The sequence below is a fragment of the Camelus bactrianus genome, chromosome 8 (genome assembly GCF_048773025.1).
Source record: "Camelus bactrianus isolate YW-2024 breed Bactrian camel chromosome 8, ASM4877302v1, whole genome shotgun sequence".
Taxonomy (NCBI): Eukaryota; Metazoa; Chordata; class Mammalia; order Artiodactyla; family Camelidae; genus Camelus; species Camelus bactrianus.
Window position 1 is genome coordinate 45,110,230 of NC_133546.1, and position 17,104 is coordinate 45,127,333.

The 17,104-nt window shown below is 43.1% G+C and overlaps 1 protein-coding gene across 1 annotated transcript in view; it reads right to left on the reverse strand.

Annotated features, from left to right (window-relative positions):
- The window catches only part of ARMC2 (armadillo repeat containing 2), a 203,383-nt gene that overhangs the window by 145,287 nt on the left and 40,992 nt on the right, over nt 1–17,104 (reverse strand). Inside the window, exon 3 of the mRNA XM_074368517.1 lies at nt 9,834–9,970. The gene's annotated coding sequence lies outside the window, so the exon portion shown is untranslated. The remainder of the gene's footprint in view (nt 1–9,833; nt 9,971–17,104) is intronic.

Below are 17,104 nucleotides of genomic sequence, written 5' to 3' on the forward strand. Positions count from 1 at the left end.
GAGGAGCAAGAATCCACAATATGTTGCCATTTGACATGACTGTGAGGTGGCAGCCAAGGAGGAGGGTCTGGCATAACTGCCCAAGTGCAAGCAGATTCAGTCAATTGGTGATGACTCCATTTGGAGCAGAACAAGTGGTTGAGGGTCCAAGAGGCAGTGGTGCCAAGAGAGTCTGAGAAGGTGCATAATACGCATGTCCCATCCAGTTGGTAATTCCAGATCTATATCTGCTTTGATTTTTCTCCTTGTCCTCAGACCTACATCTCCAATAGGAAGTCCCAATAGCAGTTCAAAATCAATGTGTCCAAATCCTAATTATTTAACCCACTCTACCAAAACATGCTTCTGTACCATGTTCCTTAACCCAGTGGAGGGTGTCACCATCCATTCACAACCAAGCCTCAAACATGAAGTTATTATGACTTCTCTTTCTCCCTTACTCCTTAACCATCAAATACTCCATATTTGATTTCCTTAATAACTCTCAAGGCAATACAACTGTTCCTACCTCCTTTGCCATCATACAAGAATAGCATTTAAAATGACATCTGACACCTGGGAAGTACTATTGTCCCTCAACTGTACCACTGAAATACATTTCTACCTGCTCTTTCTGCCTATGTGCTTGCTCTCTGTAAACCACTCTCCACACTTCAGAATAATCTTTCTAAAATATAAATCTCATCATATCACTCTCTAATTAATAAGCATTTTGTGGCTCCCTACTGAAACTTAGGATAGAGTCCAACTTCTTTAATGGGGCTTACAATCATCTTCATAGGTTGACCTTGGCCTATTGCTCAAGCCTCAGCTTTTCTCAATTCCCACTCAGTGCTTTAGCCAAACTAAATATTTGTAATTCTCTACAAATGTTATGTCCTCTTTCACCTCTTCTTGTGCTCCACTCTACTTGGAGAACCTTCCCTTTACCACTACCACTCCCCTAGTTTACACCTGTTCATGCTGTGCAACTCAGCTTAGACATTAACTCTAGGAGAGACCTTCCCTGACTACCTGCCCTCACCTGCCACACTATCAGTTATAAATGTGTTCATCAGCTGCAAAGAACAGAATCCTGGCTGACAGCAATTTAAGCAAGTTGGGGGTTATCTTTCACAAGTGGTGAGAAGGTAAGCAGTTGCTGATGTTGGTTTAGCTTTTCAGTGATGACATCAGAGACCCAGGATCCATCTATGTTTCATTCTGTCTAGGTTAGTATTCTACTCTAAATGTGTGGCCTCATGTGTCAAGATGACTCCTCTCATCACATCTATGTTCAAGGAAGGAAGAAAAGAAGGGAAAGCAAAAACTATACCAATAACTTTCCAGCAGAATTCTGTTTATCTCTCATTGGGCATGGCTATGACACATTTCCATTCCAACTGCTAGGAAAGTGGAGAGAGTGAATATTTAGAATTTCTTAGCCTCCATAGTAGAGGATGGCCAGTGAGAAGGAGTTCAGCAATGACTGGTGTGATCTAGCACAGCTGACTACATCGCAAAATGGGTGAACACCCTAGATTGGTGCTTCTGTGGGATCTTTATCATTACCTTCATCATTCCGTGTTATAATTATTCATTTACTAAATTGTCTACCCACTAGACTGTAAGTTCTTTGAGGTATAAACTGCAACTTAGTCGTTTTTGTATCCCCAGCATCTAGCATAGCATCCTAGCACATTGAAAATTCTCAGTAAAATTTGTCTCATATTGAACTGAACTCTATGTTCTAATAACAGCTAGGTTAGTTTACAGGCTATTCACTTTCACATGGTATGTGTTCCCACCATACATACAAGATAAAATAGACTACACTCAACAGTTCTGAATGCCCCATTTATAAGCCTTCTACAATAATGCAATACATAATATTGTATTATAATAATATTGTACAATAGTACAATAATAAATTCACTTTCTTATTTTTGAAAAATGTTATTGAATGAAGATATGTATACAATAAAGTACATAAAACTGAAGTGTACAGCTCAGTGAATTTTTTTATATATGCTATATACCCATGTAGCTACTACCTAGAACAATATATAGGACATCTTTTGCACACCAAGCTTTCTCATACTCCTATCATCTGCAAAGGTAACCACTATGACTTCTATCACTATAGATTAGTTTTGCATGCTTATAAACTTTATAGAGGTAGAATCATACAATATGTACTCCATTAGGTCTGGCTTCTTTCACTCAATGCTGTGGCTAGAGATTTACCCATGTTGTAGTGTTATTTTTCATTGCTGAATAGTATTCCATTGAATGGATTGCACCATGATTTATGTATCTACTCTATTGTTGATGGACATTTGAGTGGTGTCCAATTTTTGCTTATTACAAATAGTGTTGAGATGAACATTCCTATAGATATCTTTCTGTTTAATATATACTTAGAAGTGGAATTGCTGATCATAGGGCACTTTAACTTTGGTAGACACGCCAGTTTTTCAAACTTATACCCCTTTTTTACCACTAGCATTTTAGATGATTCGTATCTTCTTCAACATCTGCCTTTGTCAATTATTTAAATTGTAGTCATTGTATTATATGTGGTGTTGTGGTTTTAACTTGCATTACATTTTCATTTAATTTCCCTGATACTAATAATACTGAATATCTTTTTGAATGTCTGCTTAGCATTCTGAGATCCTCTTTTGTAAAGGGCAGTTTAATTCTTTGGTCCTCTTTAAAAAAATGAGCTATGTATGGTATGCTTATGGACATATAGGAAGTCTTTACATGGTCTAGATACAAGTCCACTGTCAACCATATACCTAGCAAGTATCTTCTCCCACTCCATGGGTTGTATTTCCATTTATATAATAAACAAAATTTTTATTTTTAATGAAATCCAATACAGTCAAGTGGATGATTTTTTAATATTCTGAATTGAATTTTTTCAATATTTTCCTTTAAGATAATTAAGATGTTTTCTGTCCTGTTTAAAACATGAATGCCTACCCCCAAGTCCATGAAGATATTCTAGATTATCTTCTAGAAGCTTTGCTGTTTATCTTTCAATTTGCTGTTTATCTTTCACATTTAGATCAGTGATTCAGCTGAAATTGATTTTTGTATATAGTATGAGGTAGGCGTCAAGGTTCAGTTTTTCTCAAATATGTACCCAACTGGCCATCTTCCCCCCATTACCTTGCAGTGGTGCCTTTCCTGAAAATAAAATGACTGAATTTCTGGGTGTGGAATCTCTATTTTGTTCCATTAACCTATTTATCTATACTTGAGAGACATTCTATTTTAGTTACTGTAGCTTTATAATAAATCTTCGTATTTGGTGGTGTTAAGAAAATGTTTTTTCTTCCTTAAGATAGTTTTTGCTATTCTTGGCCTTTTGCCTTTCTGTGTAAATTTTAAAATTTGCTTGTCAATTTCCACAAAAATCTGGGCTTTTGATTTAAATTTTATTTCATTCTCTCAGAGATAATCTTCACTGCTCTGTGCCTTGATGTTTCTCCATGCTGTCAGGCAGTGGTGTTTTAAAGTACATACTTTGTGATTGTTCCTGACAGGAGGATAGTCTTATATCAGCCTCCTCCTTGTAGCCAGAAGCAGAAACCCTTTGCAAACCTTCTCAATACAATTCTATAAAAACAGAAGTTCCATTGTAAGAAATCTATATGACAAAACTTTACTTATATAAAGTTAAAAATCTTATTTTTTGAAACTGGATCCATTCAACTTCCATTGAGAGAAGACACGACTCAAATTGGGTTAAACAAACAAACAAAAAATTGTATTGGCTCACATAATTGAAAATTTCAGGCTCCTAGGAGGATCACTGTATGCCAGATTTCAAATGAAGTCTATCAGGATTCAATCTTATCTCCATCTCTCTGCTCCACTTAATATCGAATGTTGAGGCCATTCTTAAACATGCTCGCGCCCAGAAGATGGCTATCAGCAACTCCCAGAACTACATACTTCCAGGTCCACACCCCAGCAGAAAATGAGTCTTTGTCCCAGAACACCTGGAAAAATCTCATTGGCTCTAACGGGATCACTGCCCATTTCTAAACCAATCACTTTGCCTAAGGAAATTTGATAGAGTGATTAGCTTAGGCCCAGGTCAGGTTCTTGATTCCTGGACCAGGGGCAGAGTCGGCTCCTCCAGAGATCCATGGATTGAGAACGGGGTTAGTGGTAGTTCCCAAGAGGGAAGTTAGGATGTGGTTTCCAGGAGAAAAGTGAAATAGATGCTGGACAACTAAAAGAACAAATATCCCCTAGCCAAATCCAGTCTCTAAATCCATATCATCTGAACATACTTGGGAGATCATATCTTCCAAGGTCATTTCCATGATCCTACTTCTGGGACTGTGACCGCACTCTCTTCACACTGCTACCTGCTTTACACCGTCCTCTCCATCACACACACTCAGCTCTTCATCCCTGGCATGTCCCTCCTCGTGTGTTCTCTTCTTCTCACTCTGAAGTCTTAGCAAGAGTTGGGGGTAAGAGTAGCAGATGGATGAGGTGGTTTCTAGTCCCTCATTGTCACCATTTTCCTTTTTTCTATTTCCTTAACAGGACAAGAGTCAGATGATCAGACTTAGCTTCCTAAATATTCTTTACTGCTATGATTCCAAAAAAGTCACTTCAGTACTCTCTCAATTTCCACAGCTGCAGATGGAGCTAATGATATCTACTTTGCCTCTTTCCAGGCAATAGCTCTAAAGAGTCATATAAATGAGGGAGAGTAAAAGGGTGACAGGTCTGGAGGCTACATCCTTTTAAATGGCTGTTGAGATTTTGTTTGATGCTTCTGCTAGAGACATCTTAAAATGTGAGGGTTTTTTCCAAGCATTTCAATGATTGTGAAGGTTAAGTGAAATATTTTGAAAATGTTTATAGACTCTGAAGCTCTTAGGAGATGTTGAATTGTATGATGGGCTCCAAACAGATCATTAGAAAGCTCTTGTCCCACCCCAAGAATTGTTTGTGTGCATCACTTGTCAAGGGTTTCCACCTCAGGAACAAAAGCACAAGTTTCACTGAAGTCCTCTGGCTTAATCCTCTTAAGAGTCATTGAAGCCTCTCAGAATTGATTCAGAGATCGTCAAGTACCTTCTTAAAACAGAAGGTTCTTTCAGATTTTCTTACTGTTCCTGGTTCTGACAAAGCCACTCAAGTGTTCCCTGCTACCCACCACCATTGCCCATATACCACTTGGAGCCAGAGAATTTGCCCAAGGTTAATCTGCCAGGAAATGGCTGGACAAGGATCTTTCTAGAGTCCACCCTTCCTCCACATGGCCAGCTAGGACAGCTCAGTCACAAGGGGTATTGTTAAGTACGAGGCTGCAGAGGCCTCTGAAACACAGACTTTGTTGGAACCCTGTGAGAGGAAGAAGTGTCTAAGCAAAGGTTGTGTGTGTACAAAGGAAGGGCAGGTCTGGAAGTGGATTCAGGAATATCAGCTCTTAGACTGGTGCAGGTACATAACCCAGGATTGAAGTCATAAGACCAAATGCCTTAATGATCTAAATGCAGAGCCTAGCACAGAGCCTGACTTTATGGATGCTCAGTTGTGCTGATGGTCAGGGTGGAAAGGAACAGATGGACTTAAGAGATGGTCTGGACAGGAGGCAGATAAAATTTGTGACTGGTTGAACATGAAGGATAAAGGGTAATAAAGAGTAAACTATGGCTTTGGGTCTGGGGCACTGGCAGACACAAGGATGTTTGGGTGGGATGATTAAGAGTTCAATGGGTGGGTTTCCAGAGCTCTGGAAACCCTATCAGAGACTGTACAATGTGATGTGGTTTCTTAACAGAAAATTTACATGAAGTTATCATAGGTTTTGACTGTAAAATATTAAGCCAACAGAATATGTCTTATAGAATTTTCCTTTAGACATAGAGTACAAACTATTAGACAGCCCCCATCTCCTCCTTACTAAGGGAACTCTACTTTTGTCTGAGGCAGCAATGAGAGTGACTCAATATTTTCATATTCCAATCTCCCTTGCCAGATGACCATGGAACTAAATCTAGCCAATGAGACATAAGTAGAAACTTTGGGGTTGGACCCAACTAACTGGGATGTGTATTTTGCTCTTGGACTTTTCCCTTTCTCCACTTGCAATGTGGACCTGATGGCTAGCGTTCCAGCAGTCATCTGATGACTACAAGGACAGAAACCACATGCTAAAGATGGCAGATGAAGGAATATGGGTACCTCACGGCATTGTGGAGCCATCATACCAAGCTCTGAGTGCTGTCCCAAAACTTCTATTTAACTTAACATCGAATTTGTTATGTCTGTTTTTCAGATCACTGTCACTCACAGCCAAATGCAATTCCTTGCTGATACACCATTGTCTTAAAAATTATGAAAGATCATTAATTTCAGAATGAGTTTTAGTGTTTTACAAAAGTAATAACAAGAATAAGGTGTTAGTCCTTGATTCGAAATAATAAGCATCAACCCTATAAGCATGTCTATCATGTACAAAAGCTAAAAGGAAGCTTTTGGGGGACCTGTGAAAATAGTCACTAAAACAATCCATGTGTTGTACCTCTTTTCAAAAAGATTGAAAGAACAGCATGTCTCAAATGCTATACAAGTCAACCCCTGCTCGTGACTGTCATTTTGCACTTAAAACCATCTATTACTTTTAGTGCCAAAGAGTCTGATCAATTCAAAAAGCATCCCGGTTCTCATTGTGGTGGAACTGTGTGAAAACAAACTCACTCTTAGCAATCACATCCCAAAAAGATCACAGTTGTTCAGGGGAAGGAGGGAGGCATCAGGCACCCACATCCACATCAGGATCCCTCATCGCTCTTAGAACTGAATGGGAAATTTCTGTTTGACTGAAAGCCATCAGAAAATGGCTGCTTCAACTCTGTTTCTACTTCACGTCCAGCTCCACCCAGTCACTGACTACCTGACCAGCCAGGCCTAACACCATTCTTCAGTGGATGATCTTGGCTTAATCCAGCCCAATTTATAGATAGGATTCACCCCAGGTCAAGGGTAAGGCAAAGCCTTTTGACAGAAACCTGGCTTAGGAGGACCCCCTGTGGATTTGATCAAGGGCAGTAGTGTTTCTTAGAGCAAGGGGGATGGGGTAGGTGGGGAGGGAGTCGAGATGAAACCCAACTGTGGGTTATACAGAACACACAGCACAGGTGTGTATGTCACAGGTATTTTCCAGCCAAAATGCAAATATACCCTTCAGGAAGGTGCCTTAGTCTGAAGCCTATCTAGTTTCAGGCCTGAAGCTCTGGGCATCATCAGTGTTCTCCGGCCCAAGAGCTTCACTGTGTCAGCAGCCTTCGTGGATGCAGAGCTCATTACTCAGGCACCTAAGTAGTTCTGTTTGAAGGGCAAATTTCTTCTCTCCACATTAGTTCAGCTGATCTATTAGGTAATCCAGAACTCGAAAAAGAAAAAGAGAAAAACTTCAACTTTAATTCTATAGATCCCTTAAAATAAAGATACTCCAGTAAAGCCAGGTTCACAGAGTGTGCAGCTCACTTGATTTGCTTAGAACAGACTCCCACTCAAGGGTGAGCCCTTTCAGGAGCTGCCTCTGAATTTCTCCCTGACCCTGAAGTTTTTGGTACTTCAGTGTCCTCAGTTGTGAGATGGAAGTAAAACACATTCAAAAGTCTTGGCAAAGCAACGTTCCTGTCTCCAGGCATATTCAGAAAGAGGGGCAGGGCCTAGAGACCCAACTCCAGATTGGTGAAAAGCGAGTGTAGACATACTTTCCACGCTTTACCTAGGATGGTGGGAAGTGTGTGTTGACAAAGGAAGGCCTGGGCCGCCTCCCCGGCTCCTCACACAAACACAGCGACCTCACAGTCACAGAACGTGTGGAGTTTGCACCGTGTGCGTTCTCTCGTTTCCTGGATCACTGGCGCTGGTCAAGAGATGTCTCAGCTGCAATCCCACACAGTGTGGGAACCCCCATTAAGAGGTCAGGCAGCTGCACATCTGATGAGAAGGAATTCACTGCTTCTCGAGGCCTCCCGCTCCCATTTTTACATCTAAAACTATACAGCCCCCCAGTTTCCATTCATTGGCCTAGTTTCGGCCCTGTGGCCCTCCACCTAGATTATGCACTTCCTCATCCTCCTACTTGATTGATTACATGATGATCACCATCATGTCACCCCAGTGAGTCTTCTCCCTTACAGGCCATAGAACCCCTGACATGGACCATGATTTCCCACCACTTACCTGGCTCCAGTTTGTCAACCACCCTCTTCAAAAGCATTGCTGCGGAGCCCAGTGTTCACATGGCTGTGCACACAAGCTCAAGGTGAGAACTTCTAGGCCCTACGCCTCTGTTGGGAGAGCCCCTGGTTGCACTGACTTCTTTGTCAATCCCCAGCCATATTGAGCCTCCAGTCAACTAAAACTCACATCAATCTTCTTCAGTCTAAACATGTGCCTTTCACTTTCCCAAATCCTTTCTAAGAGGAGGAACGATGTAGATTAATAATAAATGCTGCTCCTGCTGCAATTATTGTGAAACCACAGTACAGTTCTGTCCGTTGACCTTAGAGCTTCCATCCCAACATTTCAACCAGTCTCAAGATTTTCTAGAAATCTGATCTGTCATTTGTCATTATTAGCTATACTTTCCAGCCATGTGGCATCCACAGACTTGATGGGCCTGCTTTTTCTTTCTTTACTCCAGCCATTGATACCTTGTCATGGAAGCTGGCTATCTCTACCCAAGGGGTAAGCCGATGTGATCTAATCTGTCTTATGCTGGGTTTGCTCAAGGTCACACAACAGATCTACACACTGTGGAGGTGGCACTGGAACTCCAGCCTCCTGAAGCCTGGGGTGGAGATTTTCCCACAATGCCATGGGGCTGCTACACGGGATGCTGGCCTCCCTGAGGCCCTGCTATACCCAAGTGGATGCTCATCATCCACTCAGCAGGCAGGGTCTCCACATGCTCGTCAGGGTGAGAAACTGTGTTTATTATCCTGTGTTGGCTGACATGGAAGACCATAGCTACAGACAAAATTGTTCTCCACTCACATTTACTTCTAGACTTCCAGGGTCACTGACCAAACCCAGCTGGTTCCTTACCCTTGACAGACCTGCCTATGCTGCCCAGCTTGCCACCATGGTGTGGACACACTCTGACCTAGGCACTGAGAGACTTGGGCCTCAATGCTTGTTCCATCATGTTTAATTCTTTGACCTTGTCTGACATATGCGACACATCCCTGAGCCTCAGTTTTCTCACCTAAAATAGAGGACACACCACTCTTCCTTACAGGATAGATTTAAACATCGAAGGGGAGAAAGAATATAAACATTTTTTGAAAACTATCCAATGCTTTGAAAAGTATATTGTTATTATCAAATGGGTACAGAGAACTCCAAAATGAGTCAGAACCACTTAAAATTCCTTTTTAAATCAGTTCATTATATCCTATTTATTCATTTCTTTCTCTTTTTTCTCTTAAAAGTCCCAACAAAAACAGAATATTAAGAATGCATGCGGGGAGCACACTGAATACAAATTAACTCTGCAATGTTCTTTAGTCACTTTGGCAGAGAAGTGATACACCTATTAAAATACCCCAGGCAGAGCTGGCACGTACTCTGCTGATAACCCCAGCAGGTGACGACCTTGGCACCATTACAAGGGCAATATTTTCAAATGGATGAACTATTCCTGAACAAAGTGTCCAGTGTACTAGGAATAAACAGTCTTTTCATCAACAAAGCCACGTGTCTTCTGGTTCCAACAACCTTTCCCAGAGATAGTGTCAGAGAGTGGGGAGGACCAGGAAGCAGCACCTCCTGGCAACCTGCCCAGCCTTACTCACCTCTCCTTAAGAATCAGTGACTGAAGGGGGCCTTCAAGCCTCCCTCCTCTGGAGTTTTCATGATGACTTGTCTGCACATTTTCAAAAGTAGGACCCAGTGCTGTCCATTGCTCTCCTGGTCAGACCTCACGGTGTTCCTGGTAGGAGAGCAGATCAGGGAATCAGCCCTCTTCCCATGTCAAATGGAGTCCCAGAGCCTCATGAGCAAAGGTTTGTGCTGGAAACTCACAAACGATATCACCAAGTGTCACGAGGCCAACCCTAGGAGGAGGATACAGGTGTCCCAGGATGGTCCAAAAGAGGGTACATCAGAGACTCTGAAGACAAGACCCTTGAGAGAAAATTCCCTGGGAGAGCAAGAAAGGACTCTGGCTTCACCAGAAATGAAGCACATCTGCAAAACTCAGCCAGTGGGACTCGCTCCCTCCCCTGCGCTGAAGAGGACACAGCTGGCTTGTTTTGCAGTTCCTTCTTTCATCCACACTACAAGTGTTTATTGAGCACCAACTGTATGCCCACCATTGTTCTAGGTTCTGGGGACAAAGAATAAACAAGACAAAGTCCCCACTCTCCTTACATGCTGGTGGGAGTAAGCAAATAATAAAAGAAACCAATAAGTAAATGTCTAGTGTGCCAGATGGTGATGAGTGGGAAGAGGATTGTGAGTGGAGGGGCAGTGGGCATGAGCTTCTGTCAGGGAAGGCCATGCTGTTCATGCAAACTTGACCAGAAGTCTGAAGGAAGTGAAAGATTAGGCTATGAGACTGTATTCCAGGCAAGAATATACTTGAAGCAGCAAAGAAGAGAGTGTTATGGTGTGGAGCCCACCAAGGAGAGAGGCAGAAGAGATGAAGTGAGAGAGGTCATGGGGAGCCAACTCATGCAGGGCCTGAGAGTCCTTTCAAGGACTTTGGCTTTAATTTCAAGTGATCTGGGAAAATACTGGGGGCAGGGGCAAGACTGGAAAAGAAAAGTGAGATAATCTGATTTATGTGTCTAAAGAGCATCCTGGATATTCTATTCAGAACAGCAGAGAGACAGGAAAGAATGTGAACAGGGAGACTATTATAATAGTGCAAGGGTGTAAGCAAGAGAGGAGAGCAGGGGCTTGAACTCAGATGGCACCAGTGCAAGGGTGAGATGAGGCTAGGGACAGTTTTAGGGTGAGACCTGTAGGAACTGTTAATAATGGGATGTGAGAAGTTAGAGACAGAGTCACAGACTGGTCCATTGTTTTGGCTTAAGCCCCTGGGAGGGTGGAGCTAACGTTTTATAAAGAAGGGAAAGATGATGGATGAAGTAGGACTAAGGGCATCAGGAGTCTGGTTGGGAACATGTTAAGTAGGAGGTGTCTAGTAGATGACAAGTAGAGATGTCTTGTTGGCAGGTGGATAAGCAAGTCTTGGGTCCAGGCTACAGATGTAAACATGGGAATCATTATAGTAGACAAGGTATTTAAAGCCAAGCACAAGGGTGATATTAACAGAGGGGTGAGTGCTAACAGAGAAGAGATCCAAGGACTGGGCACTGTGGGCAGTTAACACAAGGGAGAATTAGCAAGGATATTACAGTGAGTTAAGGATTTTTTTTTAATGGAAAAAAAAAAGAGGCCTGAAGAATATGTGAATAAAGGGGGAGGTATAGCTCAGTGGTAAAGTGTAAGCTTAGTGTGCACGGGGAGGTGGGTTCAGTACCCCCATTTAAAAAAAAGGAAAGAATAAGTGAATACAATTTCTTGAGAAGGAACCACTGATCAACTTTGCCAAATGCTATTTGGTCACGTGTGATAATGATGGAGTATTCACTATCAGATTTAGAAATTTGGGGGTCACTGGCAGTTTTATTAGGCAGGTTCACTTCTGTAACAAACAACCCCAAAATCAATGACTTAACACAAGAAAAGCCTTATTTCTCGCTCATGTTACAGTCCCATCAAGTGCTTGGTAGATGGCTTTCCATGTGTTGCTTCAGGTACTCAACTTTCATCTTCAGTGTGTGGCCTCCGTGGTCACCTTGGAAAGGGAAGGGACAGTCCCCATTGAAGCACACCCATGTTCAAATGCCTCAGCCTGAAGGTTCACATTCCCATGCCAAGAACTAGTCACTTGGGCTCATTTATGTGCAAAGAAATTCGGGAATGTCATTTAGTTGTGTCTCCAGAAGGAGTAAACAGTTGTATGACCATCAAGCCAATTTCTTCCAAAATGGCCTTAGTAAGCTCTGTTTTTGGGGATGGTGGGAACAAAAGACTGATTGATGGGCTTTCAAGAGATAGAGGGAAGTAGAGAAATGGGATGGTAGCTAAAATGAGATTTGGAATCAAGAGAGGTTGTGTGTTTTGTCTGCAGCTTGTCTATATGATGGAATGGAAAATGACCCAGTAAAGAGGAAAAAATGCAATAATGCAAAAGAGAGAGGGGCTCACCACTGGAGAATATCCCTGAGTAGGTGGAATGAAAGGGATCTAGCTCTCTTTAAACTTCCTCATGCATAAGAATCCCTTGGAGAGCCAGTTGAAATACAGATTCCCAGGCCCTATCTCAGAAATTCTGATTCAACAGGTCTGGAGTGGGGCTGGAGAACTGGTACTTCTGACAATCTCCCAGGTGATGCTGATGCTGCTAGTCAGGATTGAGGACCACACATTGAGTGTCACTGACAAGCTTGGGAAATTCATCCCTGTACTAGAAGGGAAGGCAGAGCGGATTGGCATTGATGAGGGTAGGCAGGTGGGTGTGGTGGTGGAAATGTGGAACTTGTCAGTTCATTTTTCTATTATCTCAGTGAATCAGGAGGCAAGGCCATCAGCTGGGCGTGAGGATGGGGGAGGAAGACTGGGGGTTTGAGGAAGGAGAAAATGTGAAATCTTTGTCTTGGAGAGAGGGAGAATAGTTGTGTGCCAGGCCAGCACCAAGGATCTACGTGCAGCTGTTATGATGAACTTAAAGCAACACCAGGTAGCCACATCCAGCCGTGCAGGTGCAGACACAGTGGGCAGGGTCATGGTTTTGCCAAGAAGGTACAATGAAGACAGGAGTCAAAGGGGGTTGATTGTGCATTAATGGGCAGAGTGACAATGAGGGACCAGAAAATCAAAGCAGATAAGGAGGGCAGTGAGGGCTTGTGGGTGATGATGAGGTAGTGAAAAGGTGGTAGATCAATTGACTGTGGATCTCCATGAGGCTGAAGAAGCATTGGAGAGAATAGAAGACTGAGATGGAAGGAGAAACTGTGATGGGAGAGTCGGGTGTTTGAAACTGAGATTATGGAGGGAGCACATATGGTAATGGTAACATCAAGGGCATAGCCATGGGCATGAGTGGCCAAGAAATCATAAAGGGCAAGGTTACTGGGAGGAGAGGAAGTTGAGGAACTGGAAGGCTGAGTATTAGAAGGACCACGTTTATGGCTGTTGAAATTACTGACGATTGATTATCAAGAGTATTGTTGGAAGAGCACTGAGAGCTATTGTTTTCAAACTCTCCTTACAGAATCTGGTGCTCTAACGAGGGCAAGAAGTTCTGAAATATAAATTCTAGACCCCCAAGCAAAAGTTTCCCCATGAGTCTCCTAGAACTAACTGCAAAATAAAGAAATGGTCCAACAGGGGCTGCCTGGAGAGAGGCTGAGCCAGCAGACAGGAGCATTGCTCTTGCTGGCCAGTATTGGCCTCAGAAGAGCCCAACTTTCCCCAGCTCTTTCCCTGATTAATTTGAAGAATTAAGAGTGACGGCGAAATGTTGAGAACCTGAGGTGACTCATCACAGCCCGTGAACAATGATGATGTCTCCCCACACATTTTATAGGAAACAGTAGGCTGCTGGCTTATGACGTCTTGGATTTCAGATTTAACTACTGTGCGTGTTCTAGTGCAGAAGAGACTAAATATAGACGTCTAATTAGGAAATCGCAAAGGAATACCAAAGCCGCATCAATGGTGAGCAGAAGAGCCATGAGTTATGAGTGCAGACAGCTCGCTAAGTGAGTGGTACCCCCACCAGAGGACCCCACTCATGACAGGGGTGTCCCAAGAGAAAACATAGCAGCTTCAATACATTATGGAGAATGGACATCCTCCCTTCCTTCACATGCCCGAGCAGAGCTGCACTTCTCAAGAGTCCTCACTGTGTGGACACACTGAATTCTACCCAGCACTGTGCAGTGGGTTCCTCTCTTCCCCTGCATCCCACCCTCCATCAGATCCATCCATCCCTGAGGCAGAAAGGGAGCCCGGACCCATGCTGTCCTCTCTGCTTACCCTCCAGGCCCAAGAATCCACACACAGAACCTGGCCCCTTCCTCTGCGTAGACCATTGTGGCAAATCAACACAGGGGCTGGGTGCAGGGAGGGTGGAATAGGGGCGACTACTCTGGCCACGTATGAATCCCATCTAGAACTGTGTCTGTAGCTGTGTAGTAAGCGAGAGCTAGGAAGAAAACAGGAAGGCAGGAAGAATTCACATCCAAAGCTGTCCTTATCTCTGGATGACAGGATTACAGATGACTTGTCCATTTTTTCATCTGTATTTTCTAAAATGTCTAAAACGAGTATGTGTTACTAACATGTGTGGGAAACTCCTAGTAAACCTGTTGTGTTGTTTGTAAAATGCTTAGTTGAATCCGTTTGCTTTGACGAGACGCCCACTAACCTCGCAAGCCCACCCCAGGCAAACAGCTAAGGGCTCGCCTGGCGCACACCTGGGGCTCAAGTGCAGCATATGGTGCATGACAGTGGCAAGTACAAGAGAGCTGGTGATTCAGTGTTAGTGTCGCCTGGCAGGAGCGCTAAAACCTGAGAGGATGGAAAAGACAAGAAGATGTGGGAGGTGATGCTGTTCTCAGGAGGGAGAGGACACTTCATGTCCCTTCAGTTGGTGATTCTCTGTCTAACCCAGACTGTGTAGGACAGACCGGGATGTCCTCCTGTGATTTAGCTGCCTGGTGAGCAAAGGTCAATGTTATGTTGCACTGGCCAGTGTTACAGAAGAGGACCCTGGGCTACCCAGCTGAATGCTAATTTTATTTTTCCCACTTGGTTTAGATTAAATTCAGAAGTACCCCAAGTACACTGGCTTTGTCCTGAAGGTTGAGGTCAGATTCAAAGACCTCTGGTCCAGTATAAATAAACACACAATGACCTCCAATCAAGGACAGACCCTAGGTAAAATTGTTAAATGAATAAAGTGCATCTTCGGAGCTCTCGCTAAAAAGGAAAGAGTGGCTGCTTCTCCCCAGGGCACCTCACTTTCTAGGGTCCCATGCAGGTAGCCACTGCAGTGCTTCCTCATCTGGAGTCCCCGTCCCCCAGGATTCTCATACTGGACAGGCTCCTGAATCTGAATGCACATGCTGAGGTGCTGTAGCCCATGCCACACCTCCCACCATATCAAAATTGTATCTTAACTTGAGGCTTTTTCTAGAAAGACAAGGCCTTATCCAAATAAACAAAATGCTAATGATAGAAATTTCAGGTGGACCTACAGGGTGCCAGTCAGGGAGAATTGAGGGGATACGGTGAAGGGTCAAGGGGTCCCCTAAAATGACACTTTACTTATACTTAAGTAAGTCTCTGTTAACAAGAATGCTGACTTACTAGAAGGGAATTTTATATGGAGAAGAAAGGAGAAAAGGGAAAATCAACAACATCCATATTCTTTCATTTGCTTTTCTCTATTGTCCTTTGCAAGGGCAAGATGATATGTAGCCCCATGATAATATGCTTCAAGACTTTTTTTTTAATATATGATTTACTGGGACAGTATTTCTCAAAATGTGTTCCAGGGACCCCTGAGGAGTGTCTTTGAGTCAAAACTATTTTCCATTTTAGAGGATCTTTGAGTTCAAAACTATTTTCATAACAATAATAGACACAATTTGCCTTTTTCACTCGATTGAGTTTCCCAATCTAGAGGATGTGATGACATTATTGCATCAAAAAATGTGGTCCAAAACATTTAGGAAAAGCTTTTAGATCCACTTAGAGAATTCACAATGTCCAGTAGCATATTAAAGGCTACTATGAGAAGTTTTATAGTAAAAAAAAAAAATCTGTTTAACCTGGTTTAATATAACATTGCAAATTTACTTGACCACGGAATTTATTTTTGTTTTGTTTTAGTTGTGGTTGCTTGGTTTGGCACCTGTTGCTATCATGTTTCGAGAAATGCTCCTCCAGGGGTAAGAGAGTAAGCCAGGAATCCTTTGGCTAAGGAATTTATTAGAGATCCCTTATGTGGACCAGAAGTGAATAAAGACAGGGCACTGGTATGTCAGGATAGTGCAGTGGTCCAGAGCAGAGCCAGACTGCCTGAGTTCAAATTCTGACTCTGCCTCTTACTAGCTGTGACTTTGGGCAAGTTACTTAACCTCTTTGTGCCTTGTATTCCTCATGCATAAAATGAGAAAGATTATATATCTGTGTGTGTACACACATACACACACACCATATATATCTTCCAACAGTGCCTTGCACATAGTAAACACTAGATAAGAATTCGTTATCATCTATTCCTGTACCAAACATGCTGGGGTCAGTATCTAAAGCTAGGCCACTAACTAGTGATGTGACCCAAGACAAGTCATCTCTCTGCCATGGACTCCATTCTACCCCAGTATCGAATCAGAAAGTGGGCCAAGGCAGTCTCTGAAGCCCCTTTTAGTGCTGATATTCTCTTACTCCACACATTCCTTGCAGAAGTTGGCACTAACCTAGAGCACGACAGGACAAAGAATGTAGAGGGGGAGGGTGGGCTAAGAGCCCCCAGGTCCTGGACAGCATCAACAGAGGATGAAGAGATTCACAAGGTGGGATGGAGTCCATCTGTTCCAGACTTCCGCTTCCTCCTGACCCAGCTTCTCACCCTGCCCAGCTGTGAAGGAGAAAGAAGGTGGGGTCTGCTATTCCTACTACCACCCCCACCACCACCACCCAACCCTCTGACAGCACTACTACCACTTAAAACTGGCTGCTTGAGATGAGGGTCTGGCTACAGAAAGGAATCAGCTCTTTAAACTGGGTTAAAAGGACACAGGGCTTCCAGCTTCCTGGTGGCTTTTTCCCAGTACCCCAGCCTCAGTGAAACCTTTTGGACACCTATCACTGGTAAGACACAACAGTGACTGCCTCTACAAAAATTCCACCAGTGTGACTTCACCACTAACGAGAATGAAGAGAATGCACAGACTAAAAAAACTAAAAATGTTTGTAAAGGAAGAGCTTTGAATTGCTGGCAGCTGTGGGCCAAGGTAGAGGCACCCAATATAATGCTTAA